Below are 16,932 nucleotides of genomic sequence, written 5' to 3'. Positions count from 1 at the left end.
CAGAGTTATTTCATACTTCCATTTGGCCAGATTAAAATTTGCAAGTTTTTTGACATCTTGAAGGTTTCTTATTGATAGGATCATAGATTTAGTGCAGAAAAGGACCTTAAATGTTATAACCCAAATTCTTCATTTTACAGAAGAGGAAACTGGGTTCCAGAAAGGTAAAGTGACTTCCGCAGGTCTCATAGCTAATAGAAGAGCTAAACTTTGTACCCAAGCCTAGAACTGTTTCCATCACACTGTTTCTATCCACACCCCATCCTAAACAGTGCAGCATAAAGCCTTAATTCCCATGTTCCATGAATTTGAGAAAAGGGTTTAAGTATTATCTGATATACTATTACAGGTAAAGCAAGTTCAATAGTAGAATATATCACTATGGAAATCCTATTGAAAATAAACAATGATTATATAAAAGGATTTCTTTGCAGAAGCCATGGCTTGTATTTCAGAATATCTGCTTCCCTACTTGACCAAAAAAACCCAAACTAACAAATAAACAAAAACCAAGCAGAAGCTCTGTCCCTTCTATAATCCTTTCTATCAGGGTACTTTAGTTCAGGTAAGCCCAGTTACATTTTCTTTTCCGCCAGGCTTACTGCCAATACATGAAGGCAGACACCTGAATGAAATATTCCGTTCAAGAAGAGATTTAACCCCGACAGTTCAAAGCTGCATTGATCTTTGGGAAGAGTGGTGCTCTGTCTTTAAATAACAGAGATATGCTCAAATCTTTGTGTACCCAGCTGGCCACCAGGAACATCTAGAGAGAACATATTCAGAGCTCTTTGTGGAAAGGGGCACCATTTAACCTACATTCGGTGTGCTCCGAAGTGCTCTTTACAGCCATGTATCCTATGGGTGTTCAATAAATGTTTGACTGCAATGAACAATATTTTATTACTCACCCTTGAGTTGTTGGTGTTTTATTTTGTTTTTTTTTGCAGGTCAATACCAACTTTCAGGATCCTTTGAGTAATAATGACAAAAAGACCATTTTCTTCAGTCACTTACTTAAATCAGTTCAAAAGGTCATGATCAAAGACAGGCTAATTCCTCTGACTTCAGCAAATCTGAAAAGAAAGGCTATTTGAAATCACCCAGTTGGAAAAAATAAAATTAAAGCCCTAGAGATGGTATATGTGAGGTGAGTGAAGACATTGCAGCAAATATTCTCTCAATTCAGTAAAATCAGTAAAATCAATTCATGAGATTCCATCATCAGTGAGGAGGGGAAAATTAAAGGAGAGGCATAGACATATATCTGGTCTGAAAGAGCAAACATAATGTAATCTGGGAGAAAAAGTTAAACTTTTGTATTTCAAGGAATATTGTCATGCTTGAAAATGATCTCATATGTCATTCATTTATTCTTAAAATTCCATCCTAGTCGTTTTCTCTAGAGCAGAGCTAGCTGTCTCAGGAAAATCTGAGTTCAAATCCTACCTCAGACACTTAATAGATATGGGACCCTGGGCTTTAGTTTCCTTTTCTGTAAAATGAAGGTTTAGACCTAATCTTCTCTAAATTCCCTTCCAACTCTAAGTCTGTGTTCCTGTTATGTGCATGATAAATGGGATTGGTTTGCAAATTTCAAAGCCCTTCATAAATGTCAACTATTAGGTTCCCATTCTCACAAAATTCTACCAATCCCATTTTTGTTGAGATCTCTTTCTTTCTAAATGATTAAACTCCTTTAACTTTTAAAATACTACTTTAGGTAATGTCTGAGGAAACATATTAACCCTATAAATCCTCCTACAACTAATAATTTTTAGGAGAAGCTTTTAACTTCAATTAATTGAATAAGTAAGGTAGAAAACATTCTTTGAGACCTTCCCCATGAAGAACAGACCTTTGTGGTTCTCTCTTTTTGCAGCTGTAGAAAGCACACCAAGAGATCAAACCATTCCATCCCTCTGCCTCTAGATACAATTTCAGTCAGATCATCCCAGAAAAATATCTCCACAGAAAACTCTGCAGCTTCCTTTGATAATCTAGTCTGCTGCTTCATAATCCTGAAATCAGGTACTTCTTTCTAATGATTGATTAAATAATCTGGAGATAAATTCAGGTATCGCATCAAACATTGAAGGGTGAAGGTGGTAGTAAAATACATTTTTCATATCAATCAATAAGTTTATTAAGCTAGAGACTGAGTTGGGTACCAGGGATTCAATGACAGAAATAGATGAAATAACACCCATTCTCAAGGAATTTACATTCTATTGTGGGGAAACAATATGTTTACATTTTTATGTATACATGTGCACACAAATATATATGTACCTACACACACATACACACAGATAGATATATGCAGAACTAATATAACATGAATGCAAAATAGTTTCAAAGAGAGTGCCCTAAAAATAGAGGATATCAGGATAGATTTGGGGAGGATGATCGTACCTGCATTGTGTCTTGAAGGAAAAGAGGAATTCTATGAGTTGGGGACAAGGAAGAAGTATATTTCAGATGGGGTTTTTGATTAGTGTTCATGATGGTGATGAGTGATGGGTGACGAAGACGTGGAAGGCTACTTTGATTGGATCATAGAATGTTGAAGGAGGAAGTAATGCATAATGATGCTGGAAGGGTTGATTGGGGCCAGGTTGTGAAGGACTTTAAAAGCTAAACAGAAGAATCTATATGTTGTCCTCCAGATAACAGGGAGGCACTGGAATTTATTGAATAGGGACTCTGTCACTTGATTAGATCTGCACTTAAGGAAAATCACTTTGGCAATCTGTGTGGAAAATGGATTGGAATGCAATGTGGAGAAACAAAACAGAGAGAAGACATTTCATTAGTCCAGGCAAGAGGTAATGAAGGTCTGAACTAAGGTGGTAGAAGTGTGAGAAATGTGGGGGGAAAGGCACATAACCAAGGACAAACAAAAGAGAAAGGCCGTGAATTTATAAGACGGTAAAAAGATATAAAGAAATGAGATTTTTGAAAATCTGCTAAAGACAACAAAAGGTATTTTTAGAAGTTATGGAGGAAATAAGAAAAATGAGGAAGAGAGATGTTGAGCTAGAAAAATGGAGATTGGATGATTGTAGTTAGATGGATTTTGAATTGATTGAAAGACTAGATACAAAAAATGATTACTAGATTAGTGCTAAATCAGACAGGGATCTTCACTAGAGCTTCATGATGTCTGTCTTTGGTCCCATTTAGAAAAAAAATGATCAGTAACTTGGACGAATGCATATACGGCATGCTGATCAAATCTGGGGATGACTCATAGTTGGAAGGTAGAGCAAAGAAATTGGATACAATAGCGAGGATGGATAAAAGTGAGATAGATGGATAAAATCTAATAGTTGTCAGCTAACAAGCACTTATTAAATACTTCCTATGTGCCTGGAACTGTGTTAAACTATGGAGATATGAAGAAAAGTTTAAAAAGTCCCTGCCCTCAAGGAGCTCACAGCCAAATAGGGAGTGGACCAGCAAACAATTATGTACAACTAAGACATAGGGTGATTTGGAGGTGATCTCAGAGAGAAAGCATTAACATTGAGGGGAGGTAGGGAAAGACTTTTTGGAGAACAAGGGATTTTAGCTGAATAAACAAGAATGAGATGAATAAGATGAAATTTAGTGGGAATAAATGTGGTTATATTTCAGTTAAAAATTAATTGCACAAATATTGAACTGAGTGCACAAAGGAAGCACTTAAAAAATGACTGTGAACTGGCTAACTATGTGACTAGACAGCAGTTATTATGAAAAAGACATGAAGATATTTTAGTAGCTTTTACATTCACTCTGATTTAAATAAGGAAAAAGACCTACTGATTTTTAGGCTTAAGGGATTAAAAGAACTACGGTATCCAGAACATATGATGTAATAGAATCCTGCTATGCTCTCTCCTGGTCTGATTGCATTTGGACTGTAAGGGGCAGTTTTAGCACCTGGTACAGTGTCTTACACATGATAGATGCTTGATAAATGCATATTGCGTTGAATTATCTTCTAGGTAACATATTAGGAAAACCATTGACAAAATGCTAGATGACACAGGGGATAGAGTAGTGCTGCACCTGATGTCAGGAAGACTCATCTTCCTGAGTTCAAATCTGGTCTCAGACACTTATTAGCTGTGTGATCCTGGGAAAGTCACTTAACCCTGTTTGCCTCAGTTTCCTCATCTATAAAATGAGCTGAAGAAGGAAATGGTAAATCACTCCAGTATCTTTGCGAAGAAAACCCCAAATGGGGGCCCAATGAGTTGGACAGGACTGAAATGACTGAACAACAATATCAACAAGATGGACCCTGTGAAAGATGGATTAGACTCACCTTGCTTAACTAACATCAGAGGATATATTGGAATAATAGGTGGAATTTCAAAGAGGAAGATTTGAGCTTGATATAAGCAAAATCTTCCAAGGAGTTAGAACTATGTGAAACTTGAATGACCTAGGTGGATAGGGATACGGCTCTTATTACTAAAGGTTTTCAAGTGGAAGCTTTTAGGTAGGTTGTCAGGGATGTTGTGTCAGGGGACTCCTTTTAGTAACAGGTGTGACCACAAGGCTTCTAAAGGTCTTTCCAATTCAATGGTTCTCCAAATCTATGGGGTAATATTAACAGATGGCAGAGAAGAAGGAGAGTTACTTAACTTCATTTCCTCACCCAAGTAGAACATTCTTCAACCTGGAAAGAGTAGGACAAACACCCTTAAGAGAGACATAAAACCCAAGATAGGAGAGCACACCTGGCTGCTTCAAATGAATTTAAGTGCTCAGTACCAGATAAATTATATACCAAGGTACTAAAAGAATTTGCAGATGTGTTCACAGCTACTGTTAGATCTTTGAGAAATAGGGGAAAGACAACAGGGTTGGAAATGGGCAAATGCTTGCTATCCCAGTTTTCAGAAAGGGGGAAAAGTTACATTTTGAATACTGTAAAAAGATATTTTGATATCAGTTTCTGTTAAAAGTCCAGAATAGATTCTTATTCAACATCTAGCTCAGTGTATTGCCTAAAGTAGACCCTAAAAGGATAGATGAGTGAATAAATGAATTAGGGAATGAAATATATGCTTCATTAAAATGTAGAAAAGAAAGCCTGGCTTGGTTTACTGGTGTTTACTTGTAGCCCCCTCTGCTGAGGAGTGTGAACAGCTGGAATTTGGACATTCTGAGCTACAGTGTGGCAAAAGTTGATCAAGTGTCTGTATTAAGTCTGGCACTGATAAGGTGAGCCTCTTCAAGTTCACCAAAGTTCAAAATGGTTTTCTGGGAAATAGTGTGGTAGAGTTCAGACAGTGTTGGGTGTGGAGTCACAAAGACCTGAATTCAGACCCTACCTCTGATACCCTACAATCAGTCATTTAATTTCTCTTTGCCTCAGTTTTCTCATTTTTCAAATAAGGATCATCATACCTACCCTATAGAATTGTTGTAAGTTTCAAACTTTAAAATTTGAATAAATATCCATTCACATTAAGTTAATTCTTAAGTTATTTCTTCTTGGATTTGCTCATTTTTCTTTTCCCAGTGCTGACCTCCTGGTCTAGGACTTCATTACCTTATACTGGGCTAAAACTACTATTATTCAGATAATTAGTGATCTAAATGAGTTTACTGTGCAAGTTAGTGAGTTTCCTCAGTGAAACAGTTTTCTTTTGTATATTCAGAATTTCATTCTTGAGCATTTCAGATCCCTCCTAGGCTAACTTCCCCTGAACTTTTTTAGTCCATAGGATCTTTCCTTGGAACCTACTGAAATCTGCTCTCCTAAAATTTAAGGTACATGTAAAATTATGCCCCATTTTTTCTCCATCTATTATAAATTCTAGGGTGGAGTGGTCACTTTCCCCCAAGGCTTCCACCTGATTTCCACTCCAGAAACCAGTTCCTCTCATTGCCATTGGATTTGGCAATTGAGATCACTATTATTCTTTGATGGAGCAGTTTCAGATGACTTTTGAAAAAATTTTAAGGGGTTAAGAAGTGAGAGGAAGATAAAAAACTGAAGGCAATGAGTATTAATAGCTTTTCCAAGGAGTTTATCTGTGAAAGGGAAGGGAAGTATACATTTATACTTTGAGGGGATGGTACAATAAAGTGAAGATTTTTTTAAAGGGTGGAGAAATCTGAGCATACTTATACCTCATAGGGAAGGAATCAGTACAAAAGAAGTATGAGAAAGGGAATAAACAAAGGGACAAGCTCTTAGAGGAACTTGGAATAAAGATCAAGAACACAAATAAAAGGGATGATCTTTGGCAAAGGGGAGGGGCCACCTCTTCCTCTGAGTTTAGAGTAGAGGAAGAAAGAATGTTTTTCAAATCAATCTGCTCAAGAGCTTACAACTTTCCAACTACTTATTGATGGGTACTTTCTACTCTACTCAGGTTAGTTTACTCCTCGCTCCTTCATTCCTTGTACCTATGCTCATTTTTACCTCTGAACATGTGTCTGTTTTTCCTCCTGCTTGGGATGCTTCCTATCCAAATTCTGTCTTTAAAGATACTTCATACAATATACCATACCTTATTTGTGATGTCCTACTTTATTGAAGTCTAAGGGGATTCCTCCTTGATATGAGTCACCCCATTCATTCGAGGTAGTACCACCCAGTATAGTACTTAACTCTTTCCTAATGATTTCACTCCTGTGTCTTGTCCCAACTCACCTGGGAACTTCTCATAGAAATGAGTCATATTTTATACATCTTTTATATCCTGCATGGTATTTAACCCAATTCTGGGCCTAAAATGTATCCATAAGAAATGACAGACCAATTGAAAAGCTTCTTCATCATGAGATGAGTGAAAGGAGTCTCTATCTGAAGTCAGATTATTGGCACCGTAGGTAGTTGTGGTCACTACAATTTTATGAGAATGGTAATAATGATGATGGTGATGGGAGTGATGACAATGGTAGTAGTGATGATGATAAACAACCCTCAAGCCCCAACTCATCATCCATAATAATTTGGGAAATGTACTAGATAGCATAAATTACAAGGAACTCTTTCACCTTAAAAGGCAATACTTTTTCACCTCCCTTATTAGTATGCTATCTTACCCATCAAAACGACTCTCCCTAACCTTTTCATCCCTGATTAAATCTCCAGTAGCTTCTATTCCTCCACAGAGACTTTGGGAACAGTATTTTCTCAAATATTGGGGGTTGTGACTGCTTACAGGGTGCAGAATCAGAGCTCTAGGATGGGAACAGGAGTGCAGTGTTGTCAGTGATAAGGAGCAAGGATTGTGAATATGTGATGGATGGCCCTGGAAAATAGGGGGAGCTAAATCCTTCAGTGAACACCTGATGCTGGTGCAAGCAATACACTTTGCTAGAGGGTGAGATCAATCCATTGTTCAATGAATTGTTGTTATTCCAATCTCATGGCACAGCCTGCTTGCTAGGCCTTAGTTCTGGAAAACTGGATATCTCCAAAGTATTTTGACAAATTCAGCATGTCCAGAACTGAATTTCTTATTTATGTCCCTCTTCCCAAACTGTAGTCCCTTCTAAACTCACTTAATACTATCGAGGACATCACAATTCTTCCAGTCACCCAGGCTTATAACCTAAGTTAAACTTCTCTCTCTCTGCACTACCAGATCCTCCAATCAATTTCTTACCAAAGCTATGGATTGTACCTTCTTTCCTTTGTAAGATTGTAATATTTCTCAAATATGCTACCTTATCTCCATTGACATTGCAATCCCCTTGGTACAGGCCTTCATTGCCTCATGCCTAGACTATTATAAGAATTTGCTGATCAGTCTGCCAAATGTTTCTCTACTCCATTCCATCCTCAAACCAGCTGTCAAAGTAATGTTTTTAAAGCACAGATCTGATTGATTATCACTCTCCTACTCTTTCCTTCTTTAAATCCCTAGGTGGAGCCAAGATGGTGGAGTAGAAGCAGAGACCTGCTTGAACTCTCCCCCAAAGCCCTTAAAATACTTGTAAAAAATGACTCTAAACAAAATCTAGAGCAACAGAAGCCACAAAATGACAGAGTGAAACAGATTTCCAGCCCAAGACAATCTGGATGGCTGACAGGAAAGGTTTATTGCACCAGGCTCAGAGCACAGAGCAGCCTGGGCCCCACTGACACAGATGGAATTGAAACAGGCTTCAGGTCACTGGCAACTGCTGCTGTTTCCAGATTTCCCAAACCAAAAATGCCAAAGACAGCTTCAAAGGTCAGTGAGAAAGCTTTCTCACGTGGGTGAGAGGGGAGTGTGGTCCAGCCCCAGCCCAAGCCCCAAGGTGGAGGTAGCCACACCCACAACAGTGGCTGCTTCTGGACCTCTCACCCTACAGAAGATGGGGAATCAAGCAGCTGATATGAATCAGAACCCTGAGTGGCAATCCTGGGGTAAGAAGGAGCACTGGCATGGGGGAGACATGGAGGGGGATTCCTTTCCAGAGAAGAAAAGAGTGCTTGTGGTTGCTCACAAACCAGAGTACAGGCCAGAAGAGGAGTAAACTCCTCTCCTTTGATTATACCACTGTGGCTGAACTGTGAACTTACAGGTCCCTAAAGATATCCCTAAAAACAGCTGCCCCAAACCTCTGAAACTTAGGGTAGTACACCCTCCACTTAACACAGAGCTCGAAAGTCAAGTAATTGGCTGAAAAAATGTCCCAAAGGTGGAAAAATAAGACTAGAGAAGGGTGCTTTCTTGGTGAGAAGGTATTTTCTTCTGTCCTTTTGGATGTACCAAAGCATACAACTGGAAGAACACAGCAAAGTCAAGGCTCTTACCTCCAAAGCCTCCAAGAAAAATATGAAATGGTCTTAGGCAATGGAAGAGCTCAAAAAGGATTTTGAAAATAAAATTAAGAGAAGCAGAAGAAAAAATGGGAAGAGAAATTAGAACAATGCAAGAAAACCATGAAAAACAAGCCAACTGTTTGCTAAAGGAGATCCAAAATAAATACTGAAGAAAATGACACCTTTAAGAATAGACTAACCCAAATGGCAAAAGAGGTCCAAAAAGCCAATGAGGAGAAGAATGTCTTATAAAGCAAAATTGACTACATGGAAAAGGAAGTCCAAAGGCTCACTGAAGAAAATAATTCTGTAAAGAATAGAATGGATGGAAACTAATGACTTTATGAGAAATCAAGAAATTATAAAACAAAACCAAATGAATGAAGAAATAGAAGATAATGTGAAATATCTGACTGGAAAAACAACTGACCTAGAAAATAGATCCAGGAGAGCTAAATTTAAAATTATTGGTCTACCTGAAAGCCATGAACAAAAAAAGAGCTTAGAGAAGATGTGAGAGAGTTGGAACTCTAATTCATTGTTGGTGGAACTGTAAGCTGATCCAACCATTCTGAAGCATAATTTGGAAATATGCCCAAAGGGCTATAAAAATATGCATACCCTTTGACCCAGCAATTTCTCTTCTAGGATTTATCCCAAAAAGATCATAAAAATAGGAAAGGGTCCCACATGTACAAAAATATTTATAGCAGCTCTCTTTGTGGTAGCCAAGAACTGGAAATTGAGGGGATGCTCATCAATTGGGGAATGGCTGAACAAGTTATGGTATATGAATGTAATGGAATACTATTGCACTATAAGAAATGATGAACAGGAAGACTTCAGAGAGGCTTGGAAGGGTCTATGTGAACTGATGCTGAGTGAAAGGAGCAGAATCAGGAGAACTTTGTACACTGCAACAACCACAGTGTGTAAGGAATTTTTCTGGTAGACTTAGTTCTTCACCACAATGCAACGACCTAAAAAATTCCCAATGGACTCTTGAGGCAAAATACCTTCTATATCCAGAGAAAGAAGTATGGAATTGGATCACAGAATGAAACAGATCATTTTCTCTTGTGCTTTGTTTTGTTTTGTTTTGATGGTTTCTCCCACTCATTTTAATTCTTCTATGCAACATGAATAAGGTGAAAATGTGTTTAATAAGAATAAATGTGTAGAATCTATATGATTGCATGCCATTTTGGGGAGAGAGTGAAGAAGGTGGGGGAGGAAGAGGGAAAAACATAAGATATATAGAAGTGATTGTAGAAAACTGAAAACAAATAAATTAATTTTTTTAAAAAAAGCCTATAAATCATCCTCCAAGAAATTATCAAGGAAAACTGCCCTGATCTCCTAGAACCAGAAGGTAAAATAGAAATGGAAAGAATCCACTAGTCTCCTCCCAAAAGAGATTCCAAAAGGAAAACTCCTAGGAATATTATATCCAAATCTCAGAGTTCTCAGGTCAAGGAGAAAATATTATAAGCAGCCAGAAAGAAATAATTCAAATATTGTGGAAACAGAATCAGGATAACATAGGATTTAGCAGCTTCTACACTAAAAGATTAGAGAGCTTGGAATATGATATTCCAGAGGTCAAAAGAGCTAGGATTAAAACCAAGAATCACCTACCCAGCAAAACTGAGTATAACACTTCAGGGAAAAAATGGAATTTCAATGAAATAGAGGACTTCCAACCATTCTTATTGAAAAGATCAGAGCTGAATAGAAAATTTGACTTTCAAATACAAAAATCAAGTGAAATATGAATACCTGCTCACAGCCACATATACACATACTCTTTGATCTTTTTATCCAGTAACATTGGCTTCCTTGCTTTTTCCATCTCCCAACTCTGGTCAGTTTCACAGGATGTTACCCATGTCTGGAATGCTCTCTTTCCTCATCTCCAACCCTTTCTCTGGCCTCCTTCAAGTGTCACTTAAAATTCCATCCTCTACATGAAAACCTTCCCACTCCTTCTTAATTCTAGTGCCTTTCTTTTGCCGATTATTTCATCCTGTGTATAACATGCTTATATGCAATTATTTTTATTGTCTCCTCTATTAGATTGTGAGTTCCTCAAAGGTTTTTTTTTTCTTTTCTTTGTATTCCTTCAACTTAGCAAAGTCCCTGGTACCTACTAGGTCCTTCATAGATATTTGGTAACTGAATGACCAAGAGGTTGGCAATTTTCTACTAGGAAGTACTGTTGAAAATAAAGCCTAAACCTCAAGGTATTAGTTTGCCAACGCCATCATGTGCCCTGATCTTCTTCCTAGGAGGTGACAGGCCTTAGAGTGATAGCCTTGATGGAGCAGAACCATGAAGATTTCTGACAATTACACTGCTCAAGAGTTGAGGCTGAGCCAGAATCTGGAATTGGAGATGATGGACGTGACAGCTCTTCACAGAGAGGCGCAAACATAGGGAGGCCAACTGAATGGTTTATCCAAAAGGAAATGTGTACCATATTAGAAGCAAGCCCAGTGTAGTTTCTGAGCACAGGAATAGCCTGAGCACATCATGAGAAATGGAAAGATCTCAGAACCCTCGAGTAGCAGAGGTGTAAGCTGGCTTAGCCATATGCATTCCTGATGTGTATATCTCATTGCCAATGTGCTTTTTGTATGTGCCAACTCCTTCCACTAACACTGTGTTGGTGTGTGTGTGTGTTTTCTGTAGGAGAGTTTGCCACAGGTCAATGGGGACTTTTTTGGGAGGGAAACTTTTTTACTATCCTATCTTAGTAAATATCTTTATTATGAAATAGTTGTGACTGCTGGCTCACTAGTAAAGGTAAACTCACTGGTGGGGTTGATGTGTCAGTTTGAGTTTGGACTCACAAACTGACCCTAAATCCTGTGAGATAGTCACTTCTCTGAGTGATCCAACCTGCGAACTTACTAGTGCAAGTGAGAATTGAGAAGGTGCTTAGCTCAGACAGGGTGCTACATAATGAAAATGTGAAAAAGAAAGCTTTTGTACCATCAATATAAACTACAACAGAAGGGTTATGACAAAGGAGGTGACTAGAGCTGTAGCTTTTCTGCTAAACTGGAAAGGAACAGAGCTCGATATCATCTAAAATGATTGGCTCCAAAGCTTTACAATGGCACAAGAATGACAGCAAAGGAAGTTACAAGTTCCTCTCAGATATATGTCTGAGCCTTCCATTGTAAATGTATGGCAACACACACCTGTTAACAAGAGATGAGGATATCAGTTGCCTGTCCATAGACCTTGGTTTATGTGAGGCTAATTGTATTGATTGCGGAGTTTTTAATGAAAATGCTAAGGCTGAACATGTTCAAAGAATAGCACCCTGCATTAAAAGATTAATAAGAACATATTTAAAACAACTAATACTTATGCAATACCTTTCTACATGTATACTTTCAGAACTCTAAAATGGTCCATAAAAGATTTGAAAAATATCCAAAAATGTTAGCAACTTGATGACATGCAGAGATAATCATTAAAAGGTGGATATGAAAAGATGAAGATTTCCTTAAAAAAAAGAAGGAAGAAAACTTGCCAGGCCTAGAGGCCTGTGGGCTACCCGAGTCTTACCTTACCTCTATTGAAGGTCTTCGGCTGGCCAAACCGGATAGTCGTATGAGAGAAGAGACCTATCAGAGTCGAACAAGGGTTGAGCTTTATTTCAGGGTTCTGGTTACAAGTGCAGGAGGAATTCTTCCTTAGGAGGGAGAGAGAAAGATCTCCCAAGGAGGCAAAGATCTTACAATAAGAGATTGGAAGTAGAAGTGTAAGTGGGGAGAGAGGGGGAGGGAAGAGCGGAGAGAGGAAAAGCAGAGCCTTCTGTCCTGTCCGCTCTGCGCCCCTCCCGCCTAAGAGCGCTTTCAGGCTTTTCTGATCCTAATTAAGCTCTTCAGCCGCATAGTTTGCACCTGAATACCGTGCTGTTAGATAACAATAGGTGTGCCCAGATCCGGGACAATCTCGAGGGTGGGGAGAGCTCTCTCCCATCACGTTTCTCACTGGAAGAGGCGGAAATACACGAGATAGCTTGGTTCACCTCGATTCCCAGTCGTTTCCTGGGGGGCCTCGTGAGAACTCTAAGATTTAGAAGTTCCCACCTTTACCCACCCGAGACTGTCCACATGGAATTGAGCTTCCATCCCCAGCAAAAACTAATTATTATTCTGAATTAACAAGCATCTACAGGTTGCCTATTATGTACTGTATACTATCTTTATTCTTAAAAACAACTATAAAAGCAATACTTTGAATTTATATAACATTTAATTTCTAGGGAGCCAAATGTCCTCCTCAAATATGTAATTCATTTTGACATCATATGGAGGAAGATGTCAGAGCCCATGGCAGCTAGAGTAGACATGTCCTCATGGAAAAGGGGAAGACAAGTCAGAATCAAAGAACTGTGTTTCAAGGTACTTATCTATACCTCAACTCATCACTGGCCAGTTCGCAGGATGTTGATATAACCCCTGTCTTCATGGCCTCCAATACACAAAGATCAGACAGGTGTCATGTCTATAATGACACTTGTTTACCTGTATAAAGATACACCTATATACATAAGGAGATGGCTACACACACACACACACACACACACACACACACACACACACATATAGGCATGTATATGTCTATATGCCTGTACATGTAAACACATACCTATATACCTACATATTCCTATACGTGCATATATCTCCAAATGTATATATGCATATAGGTGTATGTATGTGTGTATCTATATGTATTTCATCATATATATTGTGTGTATGTGTGTGCATATGCATATATACATACATACATGTAGAAAGAGAAGCATATGCATACACACACATGCATTCAGATAAGTATACATGCAGACCAAATAGCAACTAAGCCCCTAGGTCTTCTGAATCCAATCAGATTGTTATTGTTTTTTTCGCAGTGTCCCTGGTTCTCATGTAGCTTTCATATTTTACTGAAATATAATTTAAAAATATAAAATGCTACAGAAAAAATTAATTGTAAAGCTACAAAAATGGAGTAATTAAATTTAGACTACTTAAAAGAGACTACATGATTCTGTGGCAGCTGAATAAGATGTAGAATAAGTACAAATGGGCCATAAATGGAGTATTTGATGTGGTGAGCCAGTATATTCATTGCAGTTTATGGAAGGACTGAGTTTCCTTCCTTGTGTAGATATGTTTTCTCTGTTTGGAATCTTCTTGGCTCAAGAAGATTCAAATGTATTAGACATGCCATGTTTTCATATTTAAATGGGAATTGTTTGGGGGAAACATAATGAGTTCATTAAGGATTGATATCTCCCTGCTCCCCTGAAAGTAGGAAGTGACCAGGTGAGGAGACAAGCACATGATGGGATATCAACTCTCTGATCCTTAAGAAGCAGGAGGGAGATAGGTCAGATGGGATGATAAAATAATGTACATAGTAGGTGCTGAATAGACGCTTGTTGAATTCTACCAAATTGTTGACTATTGAACCAAGAATTTACTATTCATACAAAATAATCAAGGACCTAGGAGAAAAAATGTATGCATTTTTGCCAGTTCTTTTATAGTTCATCTCATTTTTATAATGCAAAATCCCCTTGAAGACTATAACATTTATTTGAGTTAAAAAAAAAGGCAATCAAGTCATAAGTAGTTGTTTCATTCAGTTTTAAATAAGCCTATTAAAACCTTTGGTGCATCATGATTAAGTCAAGAACAAAAGATGATAAAAGCATTATATCAGGAAGGAAATACAACCCCAACTGTTGATGACTGTCAGTTCTGTAAATATTGATTATTCATAGTTATGATGCAATTTAGAGAATGAATAGAAAATCATATCTCTTTTTTACTTGGGCCATGATCACAAATCACAATTACAGAACACTTTCATTCTCCTTTGACTTTTTAAATAGTTGCCCATTTCTAATCTTATACTTAGGATTCCATAGGAGAACAAAGGATGAAGTGGACCACCTATAACAACATAAACATTTATTAATCAACTACTCAATGCAATTCATTATCATCAGCAATTTGCAGTTAATTATATCTGATAATCTGAGCAGGAGGCAATATTTCCATATATTCATATTTTCCCTATAATATTTATAGAGTGATCTAATGGAAAGAGAGCTAGTCTTGGTGTTGGAATCATTTGGGCTCAAGTCCTATTTCTAACATATACTAGCTCTATGACAATGTTGATATTCAACTTCTCTTGCTACAGGTAAGCGTCTAGACTATACGCCATTGTCTTTGCTGATATGCATTGGTGAGGTATTCCTTTGCTCATTAAACTCATTGGTCAGAACCAAAAAGAAAAAAAGACAAAAAGAAACCGAAGCTGGATAGAGGCAGGTTGAAGTGTAATAATAATAAGAAGAAGAAGAAGAAGAACCACAATTGAGATGTAACTATCTGGAGTTGCTCTGACAAAGGAATTTAAAAACAAACCTAACAACAGTCAGGGTGACTTTATGTAGGGTTGTCAAAAAGTCATCCTGGGAGTGAAATGTGAAAGTACAAACAGTAAGTCAACTCTTAAAGCAAGGAGGGAAAAGAAAAAGCTCAGCAAAAATGCTGATGAAGTTAAATCAAGTCCATGGGATCAAAGAGATAAAAGATATTTTTCATCTCTAATGAAAAGGAGATATAAAACAAGGGAGAAGTCCCATTAGTAAAGGGGAAAAATGAAGGGAGTCAGAGGGAAAGGAAAAAAGAAATGGGAGGTGGGAAGGAAAGAGGGAAATGGAAGGAGAGACAGAGAGACAAATCTAACTAACTAAAGCAACTCAAAATGTTAACATTTTAAAAATTGTTTTTGAAAAAGAATTTTATGCTTTGGAAAAATAAAAGGTAATAAAGATGATATTGACCAAAAGAGAATGTCTGATATATAATGTGGCTTATTAGTGGGTTCAGAACTTGAAATCTTCAAAGAATCCTGTTTCCAGACAAACTAAAAGGTAAATAGAATCCCACTGACCTTTTTTTTTTTTTTTAACGGTGCCATCCAGGACTGAACCACAATAAGGTATTTGCATGGGGGAAAGGGGTGGATATTTTATTCCCTACTGGAAGAACCCTTTTTCCTAGTTGTTTATCTTTTTAAAGGCTTCATAATTATTGCTCTGACTTCTTTAGCAACAAATTCCTGCCTGGCCTTGGTGCACTCTAATCTATGATTTTACTCTTATGACAATAAGAAGTCTGACTCATTTAGCTGCTCTGAGCCCCTCAATAAAAATTTAAAAACTAGTAGATGGAGGAAAATCCTGGAATATTAAGATATGTATGCTTTAATCCTATCATTAACTTGCTAAGTAATTTTTTAAATGTGTTTTTGTTGATATTTTTAATTTTTTACATCATATCCTATACTTATCCCAGAGAGTTATCCCATAACTGTTCAGTACTTTAATTTTTTTTAATTCTTAAAACACATGTAATATGTAAGAGCAGTGAACCTCCCACTTCCATGAAGGGATAAGTTGTGGGTGTCTTTGCATGTCTCTTTATTTAGACCTATTTGGTCTTTATAATTTTTTTACATTTACTTTTAATTTGTTGGTATGCAATTGTTTTTTTTTCATTTCAATTGTTTAGTTACTGTGCATATTGTTCACTTGGCAATAGTTCATATAGATTTTGCCATGCATTTATCACACATCATTTCATATAGCATAGTAATATTTTATTATATTTATGTACCACAATTTGTTTAACCATTCCAAAACTGATAGACAACTAATTCATTTGTTTGCTTTTTGAAATAAATTTATTTGTTTTTTTAACATTGATTTTTAAGAATTTTGAATTCTGAATTCTCTCTCTCCCTCCCACAGCTTCCCTACCTATTGAAAAGGCAACAAGAGATGCGATATCAGTTATACATACGAAATCATACAAAACGTTTACATATCAACCATGTTGCAAAATACAAAGCAAGAAAAAATAAAGTAAAAAAAGTTTGTAAATCTGCATCAGACTCCGTTAGTTCTCTTTTTGTTACAGCACTGCTGTTACTGTATATAATGTTCTTTTTCTGTTAACTTTACATTACTTCATATAAATCTTCACAGGTTTTTCTGAAACCATTTTCTATAGCACAATAGTATTCTGTCACAGTCATGTACTGTTCAGCCATTCCCCAACTGATAG

The 16,932-nt window shown here is 37.3% G+C and overlaps 1 long non-coding RNA gene across 1 annotated transcript; it reads left to right on the top strand.

The window, feature by feature from the left end:
* Window positions 1-928: 928 nt before the first annotated feature.
* On the top strand, window positions 929-16,715 carry LOC140509079 (uncharacterized). The gene is made up of 3 exons (XR_011968560.1): window positions 929-1,150; window positions 1,883-2,031; window positions 16,617-16,715. It is a non-coding gene; the product is annotated as an uncharacterized lncRNA (long non-coding RNA).
* The last annotated feature ends 217 nt before the right edge of the window (window positions 16,716-16,932 follow it).

Source organism: Notamacropus eugenii, chromosome 5, assembly GCF_028372415.1.
Source record: "Notamacropus eugenii isolate mMacEug1 chromosome 5, mMacEug1.pri_v2, whole genome shotgun sequence".
NCBI lineage: Eukaryota > Metazoa > Chordata > Mammalia > Diprotodontia > Macropodidae > Notamacropus > Notamacropus eugenii.
This window is presented reverse-complemented; position numbering and strand designations above follow the sequence as displayed.